At 40.4% G+C, this 25736-nt stretch overlaps 1 pseudogene; it reads right to left on the bottom strand.

The window, feature by feature from the left end:
• Positions 1-6762: 6762 nt before the first annotated feature.
• LOC117714197 (proteasome activator complex subunit 2 pseudogene) lies at positions 6763-7484 on the bottom strand (annotated as a pseudogene).
• Between the last annotated feature and the right edge of the window lie 18252 nt (positions 7485-25736).

Raw genomic sequence — 25736 nt, 5'->3', positions numbered from 1 at the left:
CTGGAGGTTGATGACTTGAAACTACCTAGAGAACACAGGTCCTACCATTGCTGTTGGCATCTTTTGAGAACTGGGTCATCATGCTGTGGCAGAGAACACCCTAGTCTGGGTCTGAGTTGCCTTCCAGCTTTCATCTCTCAATTGCTTTGACATTTTTTTAAATTATTATTTTCTCATATATTACATCCTGACTGCACCCTGTCTGTCCTGTCTCCCCTTTACCTTACCTCTCCCTCAGACTCACTCCTCCTCCTTTCCCTTTAGAAAAGGACAGGCCTCCTAGGGATATCAACCAGGCATATCAAGTGTCTTAGGATTTTATTGCTGTGATGAGACACCATGACCAAGGCAACTCTTATAAAGACAAACATTTAGTTGGGTCTGGCTTACAGTTTCAGAGTTTCAGTCCATTGTCATCATGGAGGGAAGCATGGGATTGTGCAGGCAGACTTAGTGCTGGAGGAGCCAAGAGTTCTACATCTTGATCTGAAGGTAGCCAAGAGGAGACTGTTTTCCTCACTGGGCAGAGCCAGAGCAGAGCAGCGACACACTCCCTTCAACAAGGCCACACCTCCTCAATAATAATGATAATGATGATAAAATAATTATAATGGCACATATCCTCATATTAAGGCTGGACTAGGCAACCCAGTGGGAGGAAAAGGGTCCCCAGAGCAGGCAAAAGAACCAGAGACAGCCCCTGTGCCTCCTGTTAGAAATCCTACAAGAACACCAAGCTACAGTACTATAACATATATGCAGAGGACCTGGGTCAGACCCATGTAGGCTCTCTACTTGTCAGTTCAGACTCTGTGAGCTCCTATGAGCCCTGGTTAGTTGTTCCTGTGGACCATATTTTCCTGGTGTCTTTAATCTCTCTGGCTCCTACAATCCTTTCTGATCCCTTTCCACAGGATACTGCCATTGTTATGAAATCTCAACCTCCAGAATCTGTTAATAGTGTTGCTGAGTTAAATCCTATTTTTTTTTTTTTTTAAATCTAGAGACAGAGTCTCACTATGTAACTCTGTCTGGCTTAAAAATTACTATGTAGATCAGGCTGGCTTTGAACTCACAGAGATCTACTGTCTTCTACCCCCCAAGTGGTAGGATCTATCTTCCCTCTTGTCTTCCCCTTCTTCCTTCCAGATTTCAACTCCAATGGTAATGGTTTAACAAAATATTTTCTGCAAGGAATTAAAAAGGAGAAAGAATTTTATAAGGAAAAAGAATTTCCTCAGGAATGGTTATGTGTAACTTCTTTTATTAGTACTTATTAGTGTCTCTCACTTGAAAACATGCCAATTAGTATTGTTGTTGTACCATCTTTTAAAAATCACCTAGTTTTTAAAAAGCTGCGGTTAATTTTTAAAGCTACAGTTAATGACAGTGGCTTTTAGAAACAAATGTTTCTAACAGGAAAGAAAAAATTCCTTATATTTTTCTAAGCAATTTTCTTTGTATTTCATCACCATTTGAAAATTATGACAAAATATTAATGTGGTTTCTTATTTTCTGAACTCATATATTGTTTGGTTGTTTGGAAAAGGTCCCATAGGCTGCACAGTGAACTCTTCCTACACAGCATACAGAACCTGTGGGGAGGAATGTACCTTCTACATGGGCACCCATTTTCTGGTTCATATTGGCAGTAATATCTAAAGTCCAGATGTGTTTGTGGGGAGGCCTTTTGGGTTGTAGCATTTAATTTCCTGTCATGCATTCTGTGTTTCTCTAAAGCTTTCAATGCAACATTGACATCTGAGACTGAAAATGATTGCGCACCCAAATAATTTTTTAAAAAGTTTTTATTTTTTCTTTATGACAGAAGTTCAGAACCTGAAATAAATATGCAAGCAGCAATTCACACTGGCATAAAAACTTATCTCCAATCACATTAAAGCTGAGTGGTATACTTTTTTTTTTTTTTTAAATCACTTGAAGATTTTGGTTGATGCAGCATTAGAAAGGTTTGCTAGACACAGAAAAAAGTACAGCTTTTACAGTTCAAAGGATATTAATGAGTATGCACTGAGAGTCAGCCTTACAATTCTGTTGTCCCCATTAGCTAGATGGTCTCTGTCCTTACTGATACAGTGGCTCAGTTCACACAGCTACTGAAGTTACATTCCCTTTGTCTCAGAATACTGAACAAAGACTTCCAAGGTGGGTATATCCTGATGATAGCTCTTTGATCTGTCTCTCAGAGCATCGAAGAAAGACTTCCAAGGCAGGTATATCCTGATAGCTCTTGGATCTGAGAGTCTCCCTGGCCCAGCCTTGTGGGGTCAGAGCATTGATAAACAGTGGACTAGAAAAGGCCAGAAGCTGGGACTCAAGCTGCCCCATGTTTACAACCTATTAGAAAAGGACTAAGCTGATGCCTTCATTCTTGCAGCTGGGGAGAGGCCTGGATGTGCGCCATCTTTCTTTTGTAATGGCATTACTGGTGTTAGTATAATGAGCAATCTCAGGAAGGGGAATTATTTTGTAAAAATGATGATGTGTTCCCTTTATTCTTTCTGTTCCTTAGAAAAGAATTTAGATAAAAAGGACTCAATAGCTATTCCTCTTTAAGCAACCACTTCTCTTTCCATATAAACAAAACCTCTGGTTCGCTTCCAATTCATAAGCTATATTATTTTTTAGTTACTAGTTTGGAGTTAGCATGAAATAACTAAGCATCAGGGTCTTGATAGGGATCCAAGGGCAACAGAAGTGTCTGTGAGCCCTGGGCACACCCACCTCTCAGCTGTTAGCATTAATTCGGAGCCACTCTAGCTCAGTGGGTGTGGAGGTTTGAATATATTTGGCCCCTAGGAAGTGGTACCATTAGCAGGTGTGGTCTTTTTGGAGGAAGTGTGTCATTGTGGGGGTGGGTTTTGAAGGTCTCCTATGCTCAGGCTGTACCCATTGTAGAAGAGAGCTTCTTCCTAGCTGTCTGAGGATTCCAGTCTTTCCTGGTTGCCTTTAGAACAAGATGTAGAACTCTAGTGCCATGCCTTCCTGGGTGCTGCCATGCTTCCCACCATGATGATGATGGACTGAACCTGTGAACTGTATGCCAGCCCCAATTAAATGTTTGCCTTTATAAGAGTTGCCTTGGTCATGGTGTCTCTTCACAGCAATGGAAACCCTAACTAAGACAGTGAGGGTGGGGATGGTGGGTGGTTTGATATACACGTTCCTCAGTGGACCAGTTGTGGTAGAAGCTGTGGGGATGGACAAGGGTAAAGTTGGAACTCATACATTTGGCATTATTTCAGGAGGCTTAACAAGAGGAAGGGCAGAAACATGTAATGGAAGTCACAGGGAAGACAAAAGATTTAAGGTATTTTTTAACTTCATAGAAGATCTTGGTAATCCTGTGTTTCTATTACTTTAGTGCATTGCACTGAAATATATAGGACCATTTAGCTGTTACACATTTTCTTAGCTCTATTTTTCACAATAGTTATAAGGTAAAAGCAGACTTGCAAAATATGACATCTAGATACAGTGGAACATATTCAATCTTATAAGGAAGAGAACTTTGATACATGCCTCATTTACAAAACAAGAATGCAAATGTTCCTTTTATTTTCTCAGGTGAAGTGATGAGTTTAGAGTCGTACTCAAGCAGTGTGAATAAAGGACTTGTGATGATGCTAGAGTGTTTCTTTTTCTGTCCTAATCCCTACATCTAGACCTGGAAGGTTCTAGCCTCTGTTCAATCTAATCCTCCAAGCTGACTGATTCAATCCAGCTCTTCTCTGCTTCTGTCTGAATTGCTCTGCCTATCCTCATACTAACTCTGGGAATATGTTCTACTCTTCTGGCTCCTTCTCATATTCTTGCTTGTTCTGTCTTCACCTGTGTTTAGCTTGTTCTTACTGTAACCTATCTCAGACTCATTCTGTCAAATCTATCTCTGATTCATCACTTTGCCTCTCAATTAGAAATCATTTTCAAACATGGCTGCTTCCTTCTATAAACTAACCTTACCTTCATTGTTAAGGATTAAGGGAGTATACTAAAGGTATGTCTGTATTTCAGCCAGATCAAAATGTAATCCAGGGCATCTCTATATTCCACCCAGTTTGTATCTTTGGATATGATTCCTTTCCAGAGCAACCATGTTGCTGGATTACAATTCCTTTACACAAAGATGATGTGCTAAGTGAGATATACTACTCAAAGAAGGATGCATTTTGTGTGATTCTACCTACTTCAGTTACCTAAAATACTCAAACTCATAGAGACAGACTTTTGAATGGTGTTTATAAGGGCTTGGGGGAAAGAGGAATGTTGACTTAATGTTCAACAAGAGTCATTAGAGTTGGAAGACATAAAAAAGTTCTGCAGATGGGTTGTGTCAATGATGATCAAACAGTATGAATATACTGAATGGCACTGAACTGTATACTGAGAATGGTTAAGTAACATTATATTAGTTTCATTATCTACATGTTTTGTTATAGTAATTTAATTTTTTGAGAAATGCTTTCTGCTATACATAATATCATGGTGATTAGTTTAGTTGCCAGCTCAGCACAGTCTAGAATAACCTGAAAAGGGAAGTCTCTGTGAAGAATTATCTAGATCAGGCTGGCTTGTGAGCCTGTCTGTAGTTAATTGTCTAGATTTTTAATTGATGTGGAAAGACCTAGCCCACTGTGGGTGGCATCATTCCCTAAGCAAGGGGTTCTAAACAATGTAAGTACAGAGTACAAATAACCAGGCATGCATTCATTCTATGTTCTCTCCTTTGGATGTCATGTTCTAGGTTTTGCTTTGACATCCCTGAATGATGGACTGTAGCCTGCAATAGTAACCCAGAAAAACCCTTTCCCCATTAAGTTGCTTTTCCCCCAGGGTGTCTTTTCACAGCAACATAATACAACTAAGACAAGCTTATTTATCAGTTCTCATGTGTGGTCCTGTGAGGTTAGACTTCTTTGGAAGAAGCAATGAGCTCATTAAGTCAAGAGTCCTTTAACTTGTTCCTCCACTTTGAACTTTGGCTCAGTTATTTATTTATAATGGCTCATTTAATACTTACTGAATGAGTAAAGAACTTAATCTGGATTTGTCAGTCATTGGACATAACAAATGCTAGCTGTTAGGTTCACTGGGTGCTCCTTACTCCTAGTCTCTAGTTAGGAACCAGAAGGTGAATTGTTGAAAAAAAATGAACAGAGTATTTTTCAGATCTCCTTGAACATTAAGAGGTATCCCGGCTCCCTGACACACAAGAACACTTCACCACTTTCCTGAACTTTGGTCTTCAAGCTAACTGTACTGTTGTTTGGGTAACATGTTCTTTCTTTCTTCTGGCTCCTTCTTTGGGTCCTTGTGAAAAGATCCTTATGAAAAGATCCAAAGGAAAAACTCTTCACCATCCACAGGGACCCAGGAATTCATAACTGCTTTATGGAACTCAACCCATTTGAATACACACACATCCTGAAGTACTTGAGTTTGTGAGGATGGAATATGTCTACCTACTACCTGTGGAGACTGTCAAGAGCAGAGCCCATGCCTCATATCTTCCTAGGACCCATTAGACAGGTTCGAAATATACAGACAGGATGTATAGAAATGTCAACAAAAGAACCTACACTCAGAACACATGGAAAAGAACATTAGCATTTAACAAATTTCCCTGTGTGGCCAGGACACAAGCAGCTCTAGCACATCAATTTTCTCCTCAGCTCCTTTGGTTGAAGAATTTGGTCTTCAGGATGACAGGCTACTTAGGGAGTGTTTCTTTCCCCACAACCCTGTAGTAGCCTAATCACACCACATCAATGATGGGAACATCTCCAGTCTTGTTCTTTGCAGCATTTATCCATATTTGCTCAGTGATCAGTGTTCATAGTTTATCCAGGTTGATACTTGGACAGAAGCTCTGGTTCCTCTTTAGTGGAAATGCCTCATACCAACTTACCTAGAATCATCTTCATGATTCTTGTCAGAGCCTATCCTGTGGTGATACATGCCACCAGAATTCCCAAAGCCTCATGGGTGTTTGTGATTCATATGACCCTGGAGTTTCTTGGTCTTCTTCAGTTTGGATGGCATGGTTCTAGCAAGTGTATAGGGTCATCTCAATGAGCTTTGCTTGCAGTTCTCTTGTAGTTAATGATTCTGGACACTTTTTCACAAGCTATTGTACATCTCCATTGTGAAGTATCTAATTCTATTGGTTTGCCCTTTTATGTTGATTTTTTTGGTAAGAATTCTATGTTCTGGAAATTATTCTTTGGCAGATATATGTTCTATAAATATTTCCTCATAGCTTGTGGCTTGAAAAATTATAGAAGACTCATGCCAGTTCAATCACTTTGAAATGAATTAGACTCCAAGCACAAAAGACAAATTAGCCAGTTATAGGAAAATAAAGTCCAGTAAGTCTCTTAAAGGCATGTGCACTGGATTGTTTGTATTGCAAAAGCAGAAACTGTAGCTCATTAGAGGACAACAGGGGCATATGGAAGTCAGTCACTCCCCAACAACACTTACTCTGTATATGCAATATTATGAAATACTTATTACATTCCAAGAGACTGAAACTTTTCTTAGACCCCACAACCAGAATTAATAAAATATCTTAAGGTCACTTAAGACTGCTATTCTACTGTGTACTCAAACTGTTTAATTTGCTTCTGAGAGAACAATGTAACAACCAGCTTTACTTGTCTTGGATTTTCCATGTAATCACCTTTTTTTTTTTTTTACTTTACATAAAGTATAAATCATTTTTTTCTTCTAATCCTTAGCTCAGTACATAGATGGCCTTTCTTCACCCTTTGGGATGACAACTTTCTCTAGGTTGCTGCTGCTGATAAGATAAATCTCAGCATAGAAGGCCCTTGGATCCAGCACCATGGGCCTAAGCACCCCATAGGCTGCTTCATCTCACTCATGCACCAAGGCCAAATGGATTACCAAATCTATTACATGAGTGTCCTTGGAGGCCTTGACTACAGCATCCCCAGGTTCTGAGAAGTACTTGGAAATGGTTCTTTGGAAAGCTTCTACTTTGGTCTTGACAGCATTCACTCTCTCCAGCACCTTTTCCTGAATTGCCACCCCAAAATCATTTCCATCCTCTATCTTGGGGATCAGGTGCTAGATCCATGTGATTATCAGAATGCACTTCTCTTTGAGAGTCCAGACTTCTGGCTTAATTGAAGCAAGCAAGGGCAGAAGCTTCTCATTCCCTGGGAGGAAGCTGCACTTGGGGATTTCTTCTCCTGCTTGTCTGTTTCTATCTCATCCTTGGGTGGGGGATCTGGGATAGGGTTGTCCAGAGGAGCCTGGAGGGAGGAGAGGTCAGCCACACTGAGGGAATCCTCTTGTATGAGCTGACTCAGGAATATGATTTTCTGTGGCAAGAAAGTTCAGAGGAAGTCATCAGCCTCCTGGAAAAGATTGTTTCTGAAGACATCCACCTGTTTACAGGCTTCTCCACTCAAGTGAACTCTACAAGGCTTGGCCATGCTTCCCAGTTGCCAGCTCTCCATGTAATCAATGTTCACAACTTAAGCTAATGCATAGTGCAATCTCATGTACTCTTCCATGCTCATGACCCAGACATGTGTATCATTTGCAGAAAGCAGTAGCTACAGAAGTTGAAAGAAACTTCCTAAAATCTTCCATAAAGTTTTAAAGTGTTGTGAGGTAAGCTCCACAGACCATCCCAAGGACAACCTTAAGGCCAAAAAGATCTTTATTTGTCAGCTGGTGACTGTATGGAGAATTAGCCCAAACCAGGCAGCTCCAAGCCTTATAACTCTTGGTTTTAGGCACAAATCATACATCCTAGTTGACACATTTCAACTAGCAAGAACAGTTAGCAAGAAGCAAAACAATCGAGGTTAGTACACTTAGTACTTTTAACTCTGGGGCTTTTCAAGTCATACCCTGGAATCATTGACTTAGCCTTTGTTCCCACTTTGGCAGGTATTGTTGCTGAGCCTCAAGGCTTGAATGGTGATTTTAGCATGTTGTGCTAAGGTCTGGGGGCCTATTAAGGTCTGAGAGCCTGTTATATTTCCCATAGGTTCTATGGCATGAGCCAAATTGTAGACTAATCTTGAGGTAGGGGGTTATATCATCTTAGCACTAGTAGTTTAACAGAATTTACTCTCTGTTTTCCATAGCTAAGTGGGCAATTGAGCAAGCAGGGTCTTATAGTGAGGGTTAGGAGCAAAAGGTTTAATAGTCCAGTCATGGTTGTAAGTACAGTAGTTAACTAGGGGAACCAGGAGAAAAAGGATTGGTATCAATTGATCCTTGGCATTTCTTATTTTCTTTCCTTAAGGTTATTTCTGACCATGCTTAAACATTTCCTAGTTACCCCTGACTGGTTGGTATAGAAGCAACAAGCTTCTCCTGGTGCTATACCAAGAGGTTCTTGTTTCATAAAGAGGAAGTTTAGGGCTCTGTGATTCTGAAGAACAATCTTTGCGAAGGACTCTACTTGGGCTTCCAGGTGGGAATAGAGTTTTCCAGATGTCCTCCATGTATGTCTACTTGAACTCTAAGTTTCTTAAAAGTTTTCATCTCCCAGAATTAGGGCTGAAATTCTAACTGCAGGGGAGCCTGCATTGCCTGTCTATTTCTCCATTATAGAGGAACACCGGAGGTATAACATGCATGAAGATGCAAAAGAGTGGGGTCTTCTCTAGTGCAAACAATTCAGAAGATGAAAACTTGGTTAAGCCATTAATGTAAGCAAGCCAGGTAGTCTCTAGAGCCTAAAAATACAGGAATCTGCATAAAGGAATTATGGGGGAGGGAAGGGTATCTTGATGAAATTAAGCAGGCACCCTTTCCTTGGAGGTTCTTCAGGGTGTGCTTTGGTTGATCTAATTTATAGTTGTCAGGATTCAAAGGGGGAGTTTATTGAATAATTCCAATCACAATAATTCAAGGGGGACAGAGAAATAAAATAGGACAATCATAGTCATAGGGCACATTCCAGTCTTAACTTTAGTGGGTCAGAGGACCTGGTGATAACCTATCTATCCCTGTCCTCTCTAGGCTCCTTCAGCTGGGTGTGGTGGATATTTGTTGATAAGCAATGATGTTTGTTATCTGGTTTAGTTGAGATCAGTTGAAGTCAGTGACTTGGTCCTTTCTAAAACCCTTTTAAAGGGTTTCCCATGTGATGGTTTCTGTGCTATTCAATAAATACAGAGTGAAGCCCTTTGTTAGGGACAAAATACACAGACACGATTAGACAGACACTGCTTAAATATACATATGCATATAGCACATATAGACACACAGGCAGTCACACACAAGGACAGATACAGATTCATGGATAAATCCACAAGACAGCCTTCACTCAGGCACAAATTTAGATAATAAAAAGACAGGATAGAAGACACAGGGAGCATGAAGTAGAGAATTTAAATCTGGAATTGCTTTTGGTTAAATTTTTTTCGTTAATGTGACAGTAATCCATTATCAGTAACTTGAACTTAATCACTAATTAGTATAATCTGTGCAATTTAGGGTACTTGTCACTTTCTGGCTGCATCTTCATGGGTGCATATTTTCAGCTAACATTTTATTTACATTTTACTTAACCATATTTGGCTTTTCTTATTTACTTTATTTTAATTGCATATGCTAATTTTACACAATAATAGGTCCCATTATGACATCTTCATATATGTATATCATATATTTTGATAGCATTTATTCATTACCCTCTCATCCCTTCCCACTGATCCTCTTCCTTTTCCATACAGTCCTTCTATTTTCATGTCTTTTTTTGGAGACAGGATCTTCCCTTATAAGGATGGCCTGGAATTCCCTAAATATAGACAAAAATGGCTTCAAAGTCACAGAGATCTGCCTGCCTCTGCCCCTTAAGAACTGGGATTAAAGCTGTGTGCCACTATTTCTGGCTCACTTTATTATTATTATTATTATTAACCTAATAAATTTTATTGAGGTTGCTTACAGGAGAATGAGTAAGGGTTTGTTCATAGGAGCATGAGCTTTGTATCAGTGGCTAAACCACTAAGAAATGTCTCTCCCTCCTCCAGCAACCATTACCTGCCTATATATCCTCTGAGAAGGACAGAGCTTCATGACAACATGATAGGATGTTGGTGAGCCCAGTCTTATCCAGGTCTTGTGCAGGTAATCACAGCTTCTGTGTGCTCAAGAGGGAAATGACCATTCAAGAGGGACTTGGAAGACTGTTTTACACCACTCACATTTTATCTGACTCGTACATGATTTCCATTCCGTTTTCCAGAATGTTCTCTAAATTTGAAAGACATTATCTAGATACTCATTTGTGGCTGAGCTGTAAGCAGTTACTTACTCTCATTGCTTTGACCAGTACCTAGACATATTTAGATATCAAAAAATAGTTTTGACTTTTTGCTTTGTAGTATAAAGAATTTCCTCCTTTTTTTTTTTTTCTAGCTTCTAGGTCTTGTCAGAAGTAGAAGGAATGCTCACAGATTTGAGTCCTGGGTTGATCTTTCCAAAAACACAAAAAGAAAGTGTTGGGGCTTCTCAGAAGCAGTGGCTCTATGTCTCAGCAGTCAAGTTTACTTACAGGTGTTAAAACTATGTTTAAAGTTTGGTTTTATGTTCTTCTAATCCTCAAAGAGCAGGTGAACTTGTCCATACTGGCTAGTGTTTGATTATAGATTTGTCAAATGGTAAATCAGTAACAATAAATCAAAACTTCATTTCTGAATTCCATAAACCTTTAAAATCAGATGTCCATTTCTAAAGATGAAGGGACTCAGTTAGAGAACCTGTTCACCCCCCATTCCCCCAGCTTCAACAACTTAGTAGAAAAAGCCACCAGAATGACACCTTGAAATTGGACATTGTCATTAAAGAAAACAGAGGAGAAATAAAGTATATACTGTGAAACATAATGAAAATATGATAAGCAAAAATGCCACAGGAAGCAGGAGACAGGAGACAACTGGAAGGAGCCTGGAATAAGACCAGTGCTATGTTTGATCCATTTTGCTCCTAATTAATTCAGTGGCATTTTGATGATTAACCTCGATTGTCAACTTGATGACATCTAGAAATCATCTAGGAAACCAATCTCCTGACTGTGGCTGTGAGAGTTTACCTAGATAGGGTTGAGGTAGGGAGACCCTCCCACTGTGTGTGGTACCATGTCATGGGCTAGGTCCTGAACGGAATAAAGGAAATAGCCAAGTACCCATATGTAATTCTGTTCTCTGCTTCCTGACTCTGCACATATGCCACCAGCTGCCACATTCTTTTGTTGTCAGACCTTCCCCACAATGGTGGGCCTTCTCTCCAACTATAACCCAAATAAGCCCTTCCTCCCATAAGTAGTTTTTGTCAATTATAGTGAAGTAATGAATATTAACATAACAGGGAACATCCATCAGTTTAGGAAATTCCAGCTCCTCTAATGTAAAACCAGAGGTTTGGAGAGAAGGGATTTAACAATGTGACTCATGGGAGCTCAATGGCTTTGCAGTGCTTAAGTGTAGTGGGGACAGAGAAGCAAAATCAATACTATGGAAATTTCTCGTCCAGATCTCACAGGGAGCAGGGACACGCTGGGACCACTGGAAAGGCTTAGTCTAATTAGGATGATAGATAAGACCTATACCACTTTTGATCAGCCAGAGCCTCCTTTTGGTGTTAGTTGATGGTCAAGAGACCAGAATATTGGGGTCAGAGAGATTGCTCAGTCAAGACTCTTGCTGCCAAGTACAACAGTTTAATTCCTGGAACTCAGATGAGTGCTGAGTTGACCTGAGTTTATGGAAGGAGAAAAACCAACTATTGAAATTTGTCTCTGACCTCTACATTTGTGCTGTGGAACACTGAAGTATACTGCCCCTGCTCACAGTAAGTCAACGTAATAAATAACCAGAATTCTGCTTTATTTGTTTCAAGGCAGGATCTCTTGTGTCTTAGGCTGGCCTCATTCTTCCTATGTAGCAATGGTGACCTTGAACTTCTAATATAAAGTATACTACCATGTCTGGTTTCAAAAACCAGACATTCACACGTGCTAGGGAAGCCCTCTACCAACTGAGCTACATCCCTAGCATTCGAGAAGATTTAAGGACACTGAAAATACTGTCAGATTTGCTAAGTGAAGTAAGAGGATGGGCAGAAAACTCTATTCAGGAATGCTTACATGACATTTGAAGCCTTTAGTGATTTTTCCATTATGTTTCCACATATTTCATTTTGAAATATTGCTTATATTTTATTTTTTAGAAAAGGACTGAGGACCCTCAGTGTGTTGGGCCATCTGGACCTCCCATGACCTAATTAGGTTCCTTATTGTCATGGATTTTATATTTTAACGAGACAAACAGGCAGCAAAATTGGAACAAGATCCAATGTGTCAATGGCATGATAAAGTTCCTGCAAAAGTGAGTGTGTGTGTATGAGAGATAGATAGATAGATAGATAGATAGATAGATAGATAGATAGATAGAGGTATCTGTGTGTAAGTGTATGTTTGTGAGTGTGTGTGTCTGAGTTTGGGTGTGTAAAAGTATGTGGGTGAGAGAGTGTGTGAATGAGTGTGTGTAGGGGGTGGGATCAGTTATGGAAGGCTTTAGGAGTTCAAGCTTAGGCTATGACATTAATATACAAGTTGTGTCTAGAAGAGAGGACCTCACCTTGTCCTGGGAGCTCTGAGGAAGATAGGAAGGGTTGAGTTAGGTTATTCAGAGAAGTAGCCAAGGCCTGACACTCCAAACAGGCCCTTTTACCACAGGTCAGAGTGGTAGATCTTACATCCTAGGAACATGAAGGAATCAATTACAAGATGATGGGCACCTGGGTGGTGATCTTCCAGGAAAGGCCAACTTATTCAGTAGTTGCCTTATATTGCTGTGATGGGTAGAGGAGACAGAGAAGGAGAGAAGGATTTTGTACTGTGTTTCATGTAGTGGAGAGTGTGATCTGGGTCTTTTTGGAGAGCAAGAATAGACCTATTGGAGGAGGAGGAACAGGAAGGAGCATTCTAGGACCACAGTAGGATGAAGGGACATTTTTCTGGATCATGGCCTGCATATGGGAGTGGTGGTGGTGGTGGTGATGGTAAAAGCCAACAGTGGGCAGGAGATGGGGGAAAGGAAGCATGAAAAAAGGGTTGGCCTGGTTGTAGAAGCCTTGAATGCTGAGCTATGAGTTCTCATGTGTGCTGTAACTATGAAACCCACTGGAGGTTTATCACAGAAAATGCATAGCCAGCCCTGGGAGAAGTTTTCATTAGTGACTTTAGTTAGGAAGCTTTTCAATAGCCCAGCCATAATTGTGCAGTATTGAGAATGTGCAGAATAATTCTCTGTTCTTTTGATGCTGAGACCGAGAGTGGGACAGGAGAAGTGGGAGGCTTACAGAAAGAGAAAGGATAAAAGGTCTGTCTAACAGAAGTGGGCAATTGATGCACTTGTGGTGATGGTGTGATTCTTAGGCATCCCGGTGGAACCAGCTTCCAGGACAATTACATGGAACAAGATTTCAGAGATATTAGGGTATGTGGATAGAAAGCAGAGGGTTGGTTTTTTTGTACCAAGGAGATGCTGAATGCTTACTTGAACAGAAAAGTCACTATTTTGAGTGAGGCTTCAGTGTGAGATGTATAGATGGAGCAGTCCAGGAAGTGAAGACAGTAATCTGAATGTTTTCCACAAGACTGATGAGGCAGGATGAGCTTTTAGATTGGGAAAAAGTAAAAAGCAGAGAGATGGGAAATTGGGCTTGACAATGTCCAGTGGCTTCAAGGACAGTGAAATGCTAGTGCCCTCATTTCTTTAACTGGTAGCATCTGGTCAAGTGTCTTTTAAAAAAAATAAATTTATATTTTTAAATTTATTTATTTTATGTGTATGGGTGTTCTGTCTGCATGTATGTCTGTGTAACTCATACATGCAGTACCTGTGGAGGCCAGAAGAAGGTATTCGATCCCTTGGAATTGGAGTTACAGATGCCTGTGAGCTGCCATGTGGGTGCTGAGAATCAAACCAAGGTCCTCTAGAAGAGTAGTCAGTGCTCTTAATGGCTGAACCATTTCTCCAGCCCTCACCTGAATCTATTTATATCTCTATATAAATGGGACTTATTAATGTGGCTTGCAGGTTACAGTTCAACTATTCTAACAATAGAAAGTCCAAGAGTCCAGTAGCTGTTCAGTGCACAAGACTGGATGTTGCTACTGGTCTTCAGTATACACCAGAATCCTGAACTGGTTTCTAATGCCAGTGAAGGAATGGACTCACCCAGTGAGAGGGAGGGCAACAAGCAAACAGCAAACTTCCTTTTCCTATATCCTTTATATAGGTTGCCACCAGAAGGTGTGGCCCAAATTTAAGGTGGATCTTTCCACCTGAAAAAATCCACCTTTTAAGGGCGGTTTAGGGCAGGTCTTTTTACTTCAAATGATTTAATTAAGAAAAATTCCTTACAAGTGTACCTAGCCACTTGGAATTTAGTTAATTCCAGGTATAGTCAAGTTGACAACAAGAATAGCCACCACAGACATCTCTGTACATTTAAAAATGGATAACTCTTGACATTTATCTGCAAGAGAAGGCAGCTCTGGACCAGAGATGGCTCAGCAGTTAAGAGCTAGTATTACTGAGTTTAGTTCCCAGTATGACACAGGTGGCTTACAACCACCTGTAACTTTAGCTCCAGTGGATCTGATGCCTCTGGCATCCATTGGCCCCTGAACTCATATTCATATATTCAAACACATGTATGTAATCTACAATAATAAAAATGAACCTTTATCAAAGAGAGAGAAGTTAGTTCTGCTAGGAGAGTCTCCTTTCCTTCTCCACTTTCATAATTACTTTCCACCTTCCTTTTAAGAGAAAGATGTGCCTCTTGTATATCTAGAATCTTCCAGTGTGGCTCGGACCCAACCTACAACATCCTTCTGGCTGCAGGGATGATTTATCAGCAACTCTGGTGCACTTATCCTTTAGTGAGATGCATCTACAATGGACACATTATCACAATGTAGAGAATGTTTTCATTATCAAGACCAATCAAGTGTGGCCTAACTGCCTTTGTCATTGTAATGCAACCCAGAAACACAAATGTCAACACTTAGAACCCACCCATCCATGGCCATGAAAAATAAGCTTAGTAAATTTTAACTTATAAATACCTTATGTTTTGTTTTAGGAATGCATACTAAGAGTGTAATTAAAAGACTTTCAAGCATAAAGTCAATTATGTTAACATTAAATGCCATGTAGATAATGAAATAAAAACATAACTTCAGAAAATGACTAGAATTGGTGTTTCCATTATTAAAGAGATTTCTCATGGTCCCCTTCAGTGAATTAAAGTAGATGTAGATTCCATACAGTATTTATATTTGATTGAATAAGTTGAAAAGGGTTATAATAGTTTTACTCCTATATGATAATGGCACATAGGAAAGTATATTATCAGTAACTAGTTAAGTTTGTGATTAATTGTTTGAATATTATCTTGAAGTTATGTGACAGCAACTAACATTGTTAGGAATTCTTTTAGGCAATACGCACTCATCTGAAGCAGATGCTGACTCTTCTAGGGAACTTATAGACAGCTGAGAGAACAACCCTAACCCCCTTTAAAATATAATAATAACTTCAGGAAGTCCCATGATTGGGGCCTTTTAGTTACCAGAGAAAGCGGGGAATGAGAGGCCAAACCTACTCTATCTTGGGGCCAGCCTCCATCTTAAAAGAAAAATAAAAGCCTGAGAACTTGACCCACAGCTGAACCCAAGCTACACACAAGTATCAGGAAGGACCCCATGGCTTGACCTTGGTAGAGTTACTCCTAGCTACTTCCTAACAACAACTAATCAAAGATTAGTCTGATTGTTTCAGATGTACTTTCAGAACATTTGTGATTGTATACTGTTTTGCTTCAGAGCACCCACGTGTCAGCTTACAATAGTTATTCTATTAGATACTTGCCAGGCTGGACATCCCCTCATTTACTCCTATTCCCTATAAAACCTTGTCCTGCTGAGGAATGGAGGCTGCTCCACCTTCCCATACTTCTGTGTCAGAGTTGGGTTGGAGAAGAGTCCAAGCCTGAGCTCTTAATAAAGAGACCCTAATGCAATTACATTGGAAACAGCTCATTGGTGGTCTTTTGGGGTTCCTGGTACAACAGGTGGGGGTTCTGAGATTCAGGAAGACTTGTATTTTTTTGGCCAAGAGTAATAGATTTATAATTATATGAGCACATTTCCACACTTGAGAAGGTTCAGGGTAGATGATATGCTGTTACTGTACTTTTCTTTCATTCATGTTTTCCTTCCTTCAGTTCTTTTGCATGTGTGGGCGTGTGTGTGTGTGTGTGTGTGTGTGTGTGTGTGTGTGTGTGTGTGTGAATACACATGCAGAGGCCAGAAGTTGATGTTAGTATCTTCCTCAATTGTTGTCCTCTTTAGTAAGGCAGGTCTGTCACTGTGCCCAGAGCTTGGCTCCTGCAGCTTGCCAGCTTGCCCCAGGAGCTCCCTGTCTTCATGGAGGTCCTAGATGAGCCACTATGCTTGTCCAGCTTTTGTGCGGGTCTGAGGATCCAAACTCCTCCTGCTTGTGGAGCAGTTGCTTTGTTCGCTGAGCCATCTCTTCAGCTCTGTTATTTGACTTTCAAGCCACAAGTTCTAAGTTTAGGCTTAGAAAATCTCACCCCATTTCTGCCCTCAGTTCTGAAGACACTTCTACCAATGGCAGAATCTTCTCTGCCCAAAAGGCATAAATGTCACCCAAAGTGAGATCTTTATTATAGCTATGCAAATGCTGAACACAAGTTGATTTGGGGAGAACATCAAACGGATGCTAATTACCGTGTCTCATCTGAATTCGTATCGGTCCCAGTCCATCTGTTCCTTTCTGGTTCCCACTTAAAGCATTCAGCATCTCTTGTCAGCTGGATGGAAGAGTAAGGGAGAGGGGAGAGAAGATGGAGCAATCTCTGCTCTTTTCTCGTGAAGGAGATACTTGAGCAGATGTGTTGCCAAAGAAAAATGCAATTAAGTTCTTCTAGAGTTAAATCTGGAAGAAAAATGGATGGGCATGCTTTAAGAATAATCTCAACCCAGAATCCAAAAGTGAGCTTTCTAGTGTTTGCTCTGGCCAGAAGTCATAAGCCCCCACTTAGGTAAGTTAGTTTTGCTCTCAGCTCTAATGCAAGAGGTTGTTCTTATTAAGGAAAGCTCCCCCCACCTTTTAAAAAAGATTATTTTTGGTTTAAATTCAAATGAATTAAAAAATATAATGAAAGCTAGCCATAGAATTGTGGAATTTGAAATTTGAAGAAAAATAGATACACAAACAATTTCTTAGGCTGTAAATAATTTTTTTTTGCAATGTATTTGTAACTATTTAGGAGCTTTTGTTTTAGATCTGGGTACATACTGTAGGGGATATTAAATAAATGAGGTGTCATCCTTATTTAACACATAGTGTTCCTACCTGGGCTCCACAGCTAACCTCACTGGGTGATTGGAGGGTCTACCCTCCTCCACACAGACAGCTGAAGGATTGCAGATGCCTTGGCCTGCAGAATGTTTGAAGCTTGCAGGCTGCTCACTCTCCCAGGCCATAGATACCATACCTTTCATCTGATTACTCCTTTAAAAAGTTCATTTTTATACTTATAAGAATACCAAAGTCTCAAATTTTATTTCCTATGTGCAAGGGATTCTATAACTGAGAAGTGTGGGCTGTGAGATGACGCAGCTGGTAAAGTTACTTGCAGTTAAGTCTAACAACCTGAGTTCCATCCCTGGTACCCACATGGTAGAGAAAACTGACTGCTACAAATTGTCCTCTAACCTACACGTGTGTGCCATGGCATTTACATGCCCACATAGGTTCATACGCACAAACAAACATATAAATGTAAAACACAATTTTTTTGGCGGGGGGAAGGTTTATTCAGGAGATAGAGCTAAGGTGGGGAGATGGAAGAAGCGGGAAGAAGAGTAGAGGCCGGCCATGACCACGTGGAGAGACAGGAAGAGAAGAGGGGGAAGGGACTGTAAAACACAATATTAAAGTTGAGAAATGCTTGGAAAACTGGTTGTTAGGAATTGGAAACATCTGCATCCCTTAACTCATCTTGATGTCCCTTTTAATTTCATCTTTTTTATATTTTAAAATTGTATAATTCTTAGGCTAGTCATGGTGGCTCATACCTAAAATCTGATTTGGGAGGATTACTGAAGGTTCAAGGCCAGCCTGGTTGAAATAGTGAATTCCAGGGCAGCCAGGACCACAGAACAAAATATTGCAGGCATTATAACTTTGTCTTATCATATTTAGTTTATTAAAAGCAACATTGAAACATGTTCAGTGAAAAAAATATAATTCTGATTGAATTAAATAATATTGAAGAGGGGAAAGTTAGGGATGTGGTTGAACATTGCCTAAAATGTAAATAAAAATGTCACAACAAATGTTGTGTTTACTGCAAGGATACCAAGGACACAGTCTCTTCCCCAAGGTGAAGTTAGTTTATTGCACCACGAGTGATTTGATTCACACAACTCTAATGATGTTCTCATATGTCAGGTTTCCTAATTGTAATTTTAATAAATTGGAAACAAGGGAATTTCCTTATTTAAGTTAGTAGGTTGGTAATGAACTACAACAACTAATACCTGTTTTTGTTTTAATGAATTCCTCAGGATGAGCCCAGGGATATATCACTCATTAATTTTAACTTTTAAGATGTGAGGTTTTGATTTTTCTGAAGGGAAGACAGGTATGTCTCTCTGGGACATTTGTTTGTTAACTAGTATGGGTGGATAGTGTGTGACCCATGAGTGTTTGAACTTTTTACTCTCAAGGCTTAAACATGGTCTTTGATCCAAAACTCATATTGAGGGTAGACTGTCCTAATTATGGTATTGGAAGATGGGAGGTGTTAGAGTTGTTTGGACTACTAGAAACAGGAATTGTTGCAGGTCTCCCTTGTGTGGGCTAATTCACGTGGGATTGGCCTAGTTGCTGTGAGAGTGGGCAGTTGTAAAGCAGGGTTATGCTGAGTGTTCTGTCCCTTTCATGTATGCTTGTACCCTCTGATTTTGTCATCTTATTATCTAGAATGAGAGCCTTGTCAGAGGTGGCTGCTAGGTCTTAGACTTCCATCCTTTAGAACTGTGAGCTAGACTTCCCTTTATAGATTATACAGTTACAGGCCTCCTGTTACAGCAACACAACACAGATGAAGATACTTATTCTTTGCAAAATCACTGCTTTTCTCCCCATGTAGAAATGATTTGTGACTTCTTATTCATAAGATATATCAGGAACATTTTGGCAAAGAATTTTAGAAGAAAATTTCCCATCCCAAGTGGCCCAAATGATCATACCTATGGGTCCAGGATGAGTCAGGTGGATGTTCTCTGATGGTCAGGCTAGAGGGTGCTTGTCCAATCAGATTAAGGTGCATGGATGAGCTCTGTCCTGGAGGAGAGATGTGTCTGTGGCTGAAGGAACTAAATAATGCTGCATGAATGAGATGTGTCTGAGTCAAGAGGGAAGAAGGAAGGCATCACAGGGCTGACAGTAGTGTTCAGTGAAAATGTACCATTCTCTCATTACCAAAAATTGTTATGAGGTATAAGCCAGAGGGGGACAGAGAAGAGCAATGGCTCAGTGGGTTGAAATGCTTGTGGTAGGATGAGGTGGGTTGTTCCATGTCTTATAGGATGTTTATTACATCCACAGCCTCTGCTCACTAGATGTCACTCCCCCCTCAAGATGTGACACAACACACAGCAGTCATTGGTAAATGGTACTGTGGGGGACACCCCAGGTTGAGAGACTCTTCTGTAAACTAGTCATTTCCTACATACAGCAACATTGGCAGTCTTAGAATTGAGTTTGCCTCCTTCAACATTCTACTAAATTATTAAGTTTTGTCTTCTCACATACCACACACAAACCACACTGTATCCTGACCCCATCTGTACTTGTGTGCTCATTGTAACTACTCAGTGGAACTGTCTCCATACTTAAAGATGTTCCACGCTTCTTTCTTGTCATTGGAAAGAAAGGAGATGAACAACTTGGTTATAAAAGCCAGCTAATTTATCCTTTTTTTTTTTTCTCTTTCTTAACTACTTTCCACTTTATTTTTGAGTCAGAGAGCCTCAGGGAACCCTATACACCCACAGCTCTGAAATGCAGACACGAGCGGCCTCCCCTGTCTGTTTTACTTGGGGCTAGGCATCCATACTCAGGTCCTCATGCTTGTACCACTGAGACACCTCCTCAGCCCCTCCTTTTTTTTTTTTTTTTTTTTTTTTCTTTTGACAGTGTTTCTCACTGAACCCAGAACATGCTGATTTTGGCTAGGCTGGCTGGCCAATGAGCTCAGAGGATCTGCCTGTCCTTTGTCTCTCCAGAGTTGGGGTCATAAGCACGACTTGCTGTTCCCTGTAACCCCATCTCCTGCACAACAAGCTCTTTCCCCAGCCTCTTCCCCCCGCCCCCATTTCTTTGGAGACAGCCTTTACAGCTATGTAGCCCAGGCTGGCCTAGAACTCACTATATAGTCCACACTGGCCTGAAATTTGCAATCCTGCCTCTGCCTTCAAGTATTGGGATAATTGCCACCAGGGGAAGGCTATGCCATCTCTTTTCTTCATAGCATTGTTGAGATCTGAAACCACTTCCTATATATATTTACATTGTTATTGTCTATTCATTAAAATATAAGCTCCTTGAGTGGGCCTTAGTTGCTGTTGTTAACAGAGCTGGCTTCACAGTGAGAGTTCAATAACACTTGTCCATCGTAGAGGTAGATGTTATTCAAGCGTCCCTTTACTAATCTGCAACCATCATCAGTTTCCTCCCACTCGGATGCACACAAAAAAGGAAACTCCTGGAAACAGCAGCGCTGATTCGGCTGTGGTCTGGGAGTTACAGTGGTGAGGACAAAGGAAGGGGTCCATCAGGGAAGTGAAATCTGACAGGTGACTACTAGCAGACCGACCCACTCTCTGGGGCGGAGGAGGACGTGGAAATGACAACGGGCAAGAAAAAAAAAAGGAGAACCTGGACCCTAGATTTAAAAATAAATTAAGGGCTGGAGATATGATTCAGAGGTTAAGAGCACTGTCTGCTCTTCCAGAGGTCCTGAGTTTAATACCCAGCAACCACATGGTGGCTCACAACCATCTGTAATGAGATCTGGTGCCCTCTTCTGGCCTGCAGGCACACATGCAGGCAGAAAGCTGTATGAATAAATAAATAAATCGTAAAAAAAAAAAATTAAGAGCCATAATTCTTAAGTTCAGGGCTGTAGGGTAGGGTGGGATCTGGGAACACTGCAGGACTAGGGGGAAGCAGCGGGGCGAGAGAGCCTGTGCTGGAGGTAAAGGCTAGAAACAGGGCATAGGTTTCCTCTCTCAGGCCCTCTGATTTAGGCCTCCCACCTCCCGCTCAGCTCCCAAGTAGCCTTACCAGAATTTTGACTATGTCCAGATTCGATCCAGAGATGCTGAACCCAGGTAAAACGCGGGAGCATTTCCGGCGAACTAGCCTGGATGTCATCCTTTTATTTATTTATTTATTTATTTATTTATTTATTTATTAAGAGGGACTCTGCATTAATTTATTGGGAAAGTGAGTTAGTGCCCTTTGTGCAAAGAATGGTGTCAAGGCCTGTGCTGGGAATATATTACTACCTCGTTGTGACTTCCTGGGTAAGATGCAGTATATTTTGTCTCAATATCAATGACTTTGTCATTCTTATTAAATATACCTGTCGATTGTACTTAACTGGATGCCTGTGAGCTATTGTCCCCTAACATATCTTTGGAATGTGCTAGCTTCCATGGGCATTAAATTGTGCTGTCAGACTTGCTCTCCAGGCTCCCTTGTCACTGAATGACACACTGTGTTATTGAGGTTGTCATCAGAGCAGGGCTGCTGTGCTGTAATTCATCCAGCTTGTGTTTTCTACTCATTATTCTTTTATAAGACTTCACAGCTGATTGATGTTGATCTGAACAACTCCTGACTGCACTTTCCTTCCATGTGTTTTACTTGCTTATTGGAAAGAAACACAACCTATGCTGTTTTTATAGACTATGATATACAGTATTCACGAAAAATACTTAATATTCTACTGGTCTCTCTCTCTCTGTCTCTCTCTCTCTCTCTCGCTCTCTCTCTCTCTCTCTCTCTCTCTCTCTCTCACTCTCTCTCACTCTCACTCTCTCTCTCACTCTCTCACACACACACACACACACACACACACACACACTCACACACAGCACACAATTAAAATAGAAACAAATCTTAAGAGTATTCTGGTTCATTATGTTTGTAGAGAGTGAGGATAAAGTGAGATCTTTGGTTTGATATGGATTTCCTATATTTCTCACTTGTCTAGTGGAGACCAATGATACGCAAGGAGAGTTTTCTATCTAACCCCCTTACCCCTCTGGAGCAAAGAATGGTAGAGACTAAATGTCTGTCTTTTGTGGAGGAATCATCTGTATTCTGGAACTATTTGGTTCGTTTTACTCTTTGGGTGTAGTGCCACACAGATTTGCTTCCTGTAAAGATTCAACAGCAGTTCTACAATTCTCAATGTGAAGTTCTTACTCTTATTTATCAACCTTCATTTCTTCAGTTGTTCCTTAAGTCAGGTGATATTCAGATGTTCAACACAGCTTGTAGAAATCCTGCCAATTATTTTAGATGCAGTGGAACTGTGGAGCTTACAGTTCCATTGCATCTGCAACTCCATAAGCTCCTGTCTGACCCTTAGGGCATGCACTTTGCTTTTATTCTGTATGTCTGTACAGGAATTTGAACTTTTACAACCTAGCCACATTCTTCTTGTGTGTTATTTATGCCTTCTTTCCACTCTCAGCCAGGCTCTCACCTCCACCTTGCATGCTACTTTTGCTTCAGAGTGATCCAGAAGTATCGGATTAATGTGAAGATGCTAAGTACATGGGCCAATGGAATGAGAGAAGAGAAATAAGTAGGAAGAACACATGCTCTAGGCTGAATAGAGTTTTTAGTATAAATTTTCAATACTTAAATATGTGATATACAGGGCATGCACTCTGTGCTTAGTTTTTATTATTAACATATTAGTGTTTGTCATGATGAATGAACCAGAATCAATGCTGTAGAGTTATGTATTTTTCCTGTTTCATATTGTACTGTTGGGGAGGAAATTACTACATCCCACACGTAAGAATTGTTCAGTTATATTTACCCTTTCTGAGGATGGGATGTCTGCATAAACTATTTGGGTTACTCTTCATGAGAGATCAGTCTGTTACCTTTATTTTTTTTATTATTCAATCATTTATTCAGATCAGTATGGACTCATGAATATTTATCTGGTACTTGCATTACTACATAGATTTTCATTAGGCTAGATTATTGAGAGAACCTCTATATTCATTATCTTTTCTGGGCTTATGAGGTGACTGCAACTCCTCAAAAATCTCAGAAAAGTTGTAAGTCAGGGTTCCATTATTTTAAAGGAACACACCTTTAACCCCAATGTTTGGGAGACAGAGGCAGGAGCATCTTCATGAATTCGAAGGCAGCCTTGTCTACATAGTAAGTTCCAGGACAAGAGCTACACAATGAGACCCTGTCTCAAAACAACAACAAAAACAACAGTAACACACACAAAAAGGAAAAAAGCAGAAAACACAGAAAAATGTATGTATATAGATATGCATTTATTTACACATCCCTGCATAAAGCTAGTAACATATGTTAGACAATAGAGAAATGCCAGCAGCATCCCTGACTTTTCCTTATTCTCACCTGCTTCTACCCTGTACAGAGTCAGAACTTCTGAAAATTCTTTTTTTTTTTTTTTGCTCTTGAATATTGAAATAATAGTATCTTAGCTAGGGTTTTATTGCTTTGATGAAACACCATGACCAAAAAGCAAGTTGTGCTGGAAAGGGTTTATTTGGCTTACACTTCCAGATCATAATCCATCAATGGAGGAAGTCAGGACAGGAACTCAAACAGGGATGGACATGGAGGGAGGAGCTGTTGCAAAGGCCAGAGAGGGCTGCTGCTTACTGGCTTGCTCAGTTCTTATAGGGCCCAGGGATGGCACCACCCACAATGGTTGGACTCTCCCCCATTGTCACTAATTGAGTAAATGTCCTACGTAAATGGATCTCATGGAGGTTTCTCTTCAACCGAAGCTCATTTCTCTGTTACGACTCTAGTTTATGTCAGTTGACACACAAACTCAGCCAGTACAACTGACTATGCTTTTGTTTGGAGGAATGTAGATTTGGGGATTTTGCATTAGGAAAACAGTGGAGTGCTTTAAGTGGGGTTAATGGTCCATCCTAGTAGGAACACGGAAGACAGTGGTGCTGAAGGTGCTTTGAACTGTGGGGCTCTGGCTCAAAGGGTTTCAAAGGAGAAGAATTTTTGTATGTTGCCTAGAGATTGTTCTTGTGATATTTTGGTGACAAATGTGGGATTTTTGTCCTTGTTCAAAGAGTCTGTCTGAGGCTAAGGTGAAGAGGTTTAGATTAATCGAATTGGCAAAGGAAATCTCCAAACTGCTTAGTGTAGACTTTGTCTTGTGTTTCATTCAGTCTTTTGAAGAATGTTTTGATCAAATGTAGCAAACTGAGAAAGGAAAAATACAAAATGTATGGTTTAAGGATTAAAGGGGCACCAGGAAGTGGAATGGAGCTAAATCCTGTGTTCAAGGAGATAAACAGATTAAAGATATTAAATGGAATTAAGATAGGGGTCACCCTGGGACAAGATCCCACTCAGCTAAGCTTCCATTTTGTGATAAGGGTGTTCCCCAAGGGACATTGCCACCTATTCTAAATTTACAGTGTGTTTGTGGTTGTACAAGGTATAGTTATATCACATTAGGTGTGTTATTATGACCTGGTTATTGTTTTCATTTGAACATATGGAGATATGATTGTGTGCCAACTTGACAAGAGGTGGGTTGTGATGGCTATTTTCAGTTGTCAACTTGACTATATATGAAACGAACTACAATCCAGAAATGGAGGGCACAGCTGTGACCTTGAGGTAGGAAGACAACATGCCTTTGATCCAGATCTTGAGCCTGGGAGACACAGGCTTTTGATTCAGATCTTGAGGTGGGATGACACATGCTTTTGATCTGGATTGACATATCCCTTTAATTCAAATTTTGAAGCATAGTTGCCATGCTTATAAAAATCTTGTGATAAGGAATTAAAGAAAAACTTAGGTCCAGGCATGGTTGTACACACCTTTAACCCCAGCACTCAGGTGATAGAGGCATTCAGATCTGTGAGTTCAAGTTCATCTGGTCTACAGACCAAGTTCCAAAACAGCCAAGCGTAGGCAATGAAGGAGCCATTGAAAACAGAAAGCTGGTAAAAATTGTGAGCCAGCCCGAATTAAATGTTGGCCTTTATAAGAGTTGCCTTTGTCATGGTGTCTCTTCACAGCCCTGGAAACCCTAACCCTAACCCTAACCAAGAGTAGGGTGTTACTGTGGCAGACCTGACCATGTTTTAGGAAGGATTGTGGAAGGACTTTGGAACTAGTTGCTAGAAAATCCATTGAGTGTTGAGACCCCAGTGGGGTGTTCTGTAGAAGCTTGGACGATTAGAATGTTGAGAGCAAAGCAGAAGATGGAGACCTCGATTGTGAATTTCAGAAGAAAAGATAAAAACTCTGTCAGAGCCATTGCTATTTTGATTTAAGAAT

This window comes from Arvicanthis niloticus, chromosome 8 (genome assembly GCF_011762505.2).
Source record: "Arvicanthis niloticus isolate mArvNil1 chromosome 8, mArvNil1.pat.X, whole genome shotgun sequence".
Taxonomy (NCBI): domain Eukaryota; kingdom Metazoa; phylum Chordata; class Mammalia; order Rodentia; family Muridae; genus Arvicanthis; species Arvicanthis niloticus.
Note: the sequence above shows the minus strand (reverse complement) of the source record. Positions and strands in the feature narration are given on the sequence as shown.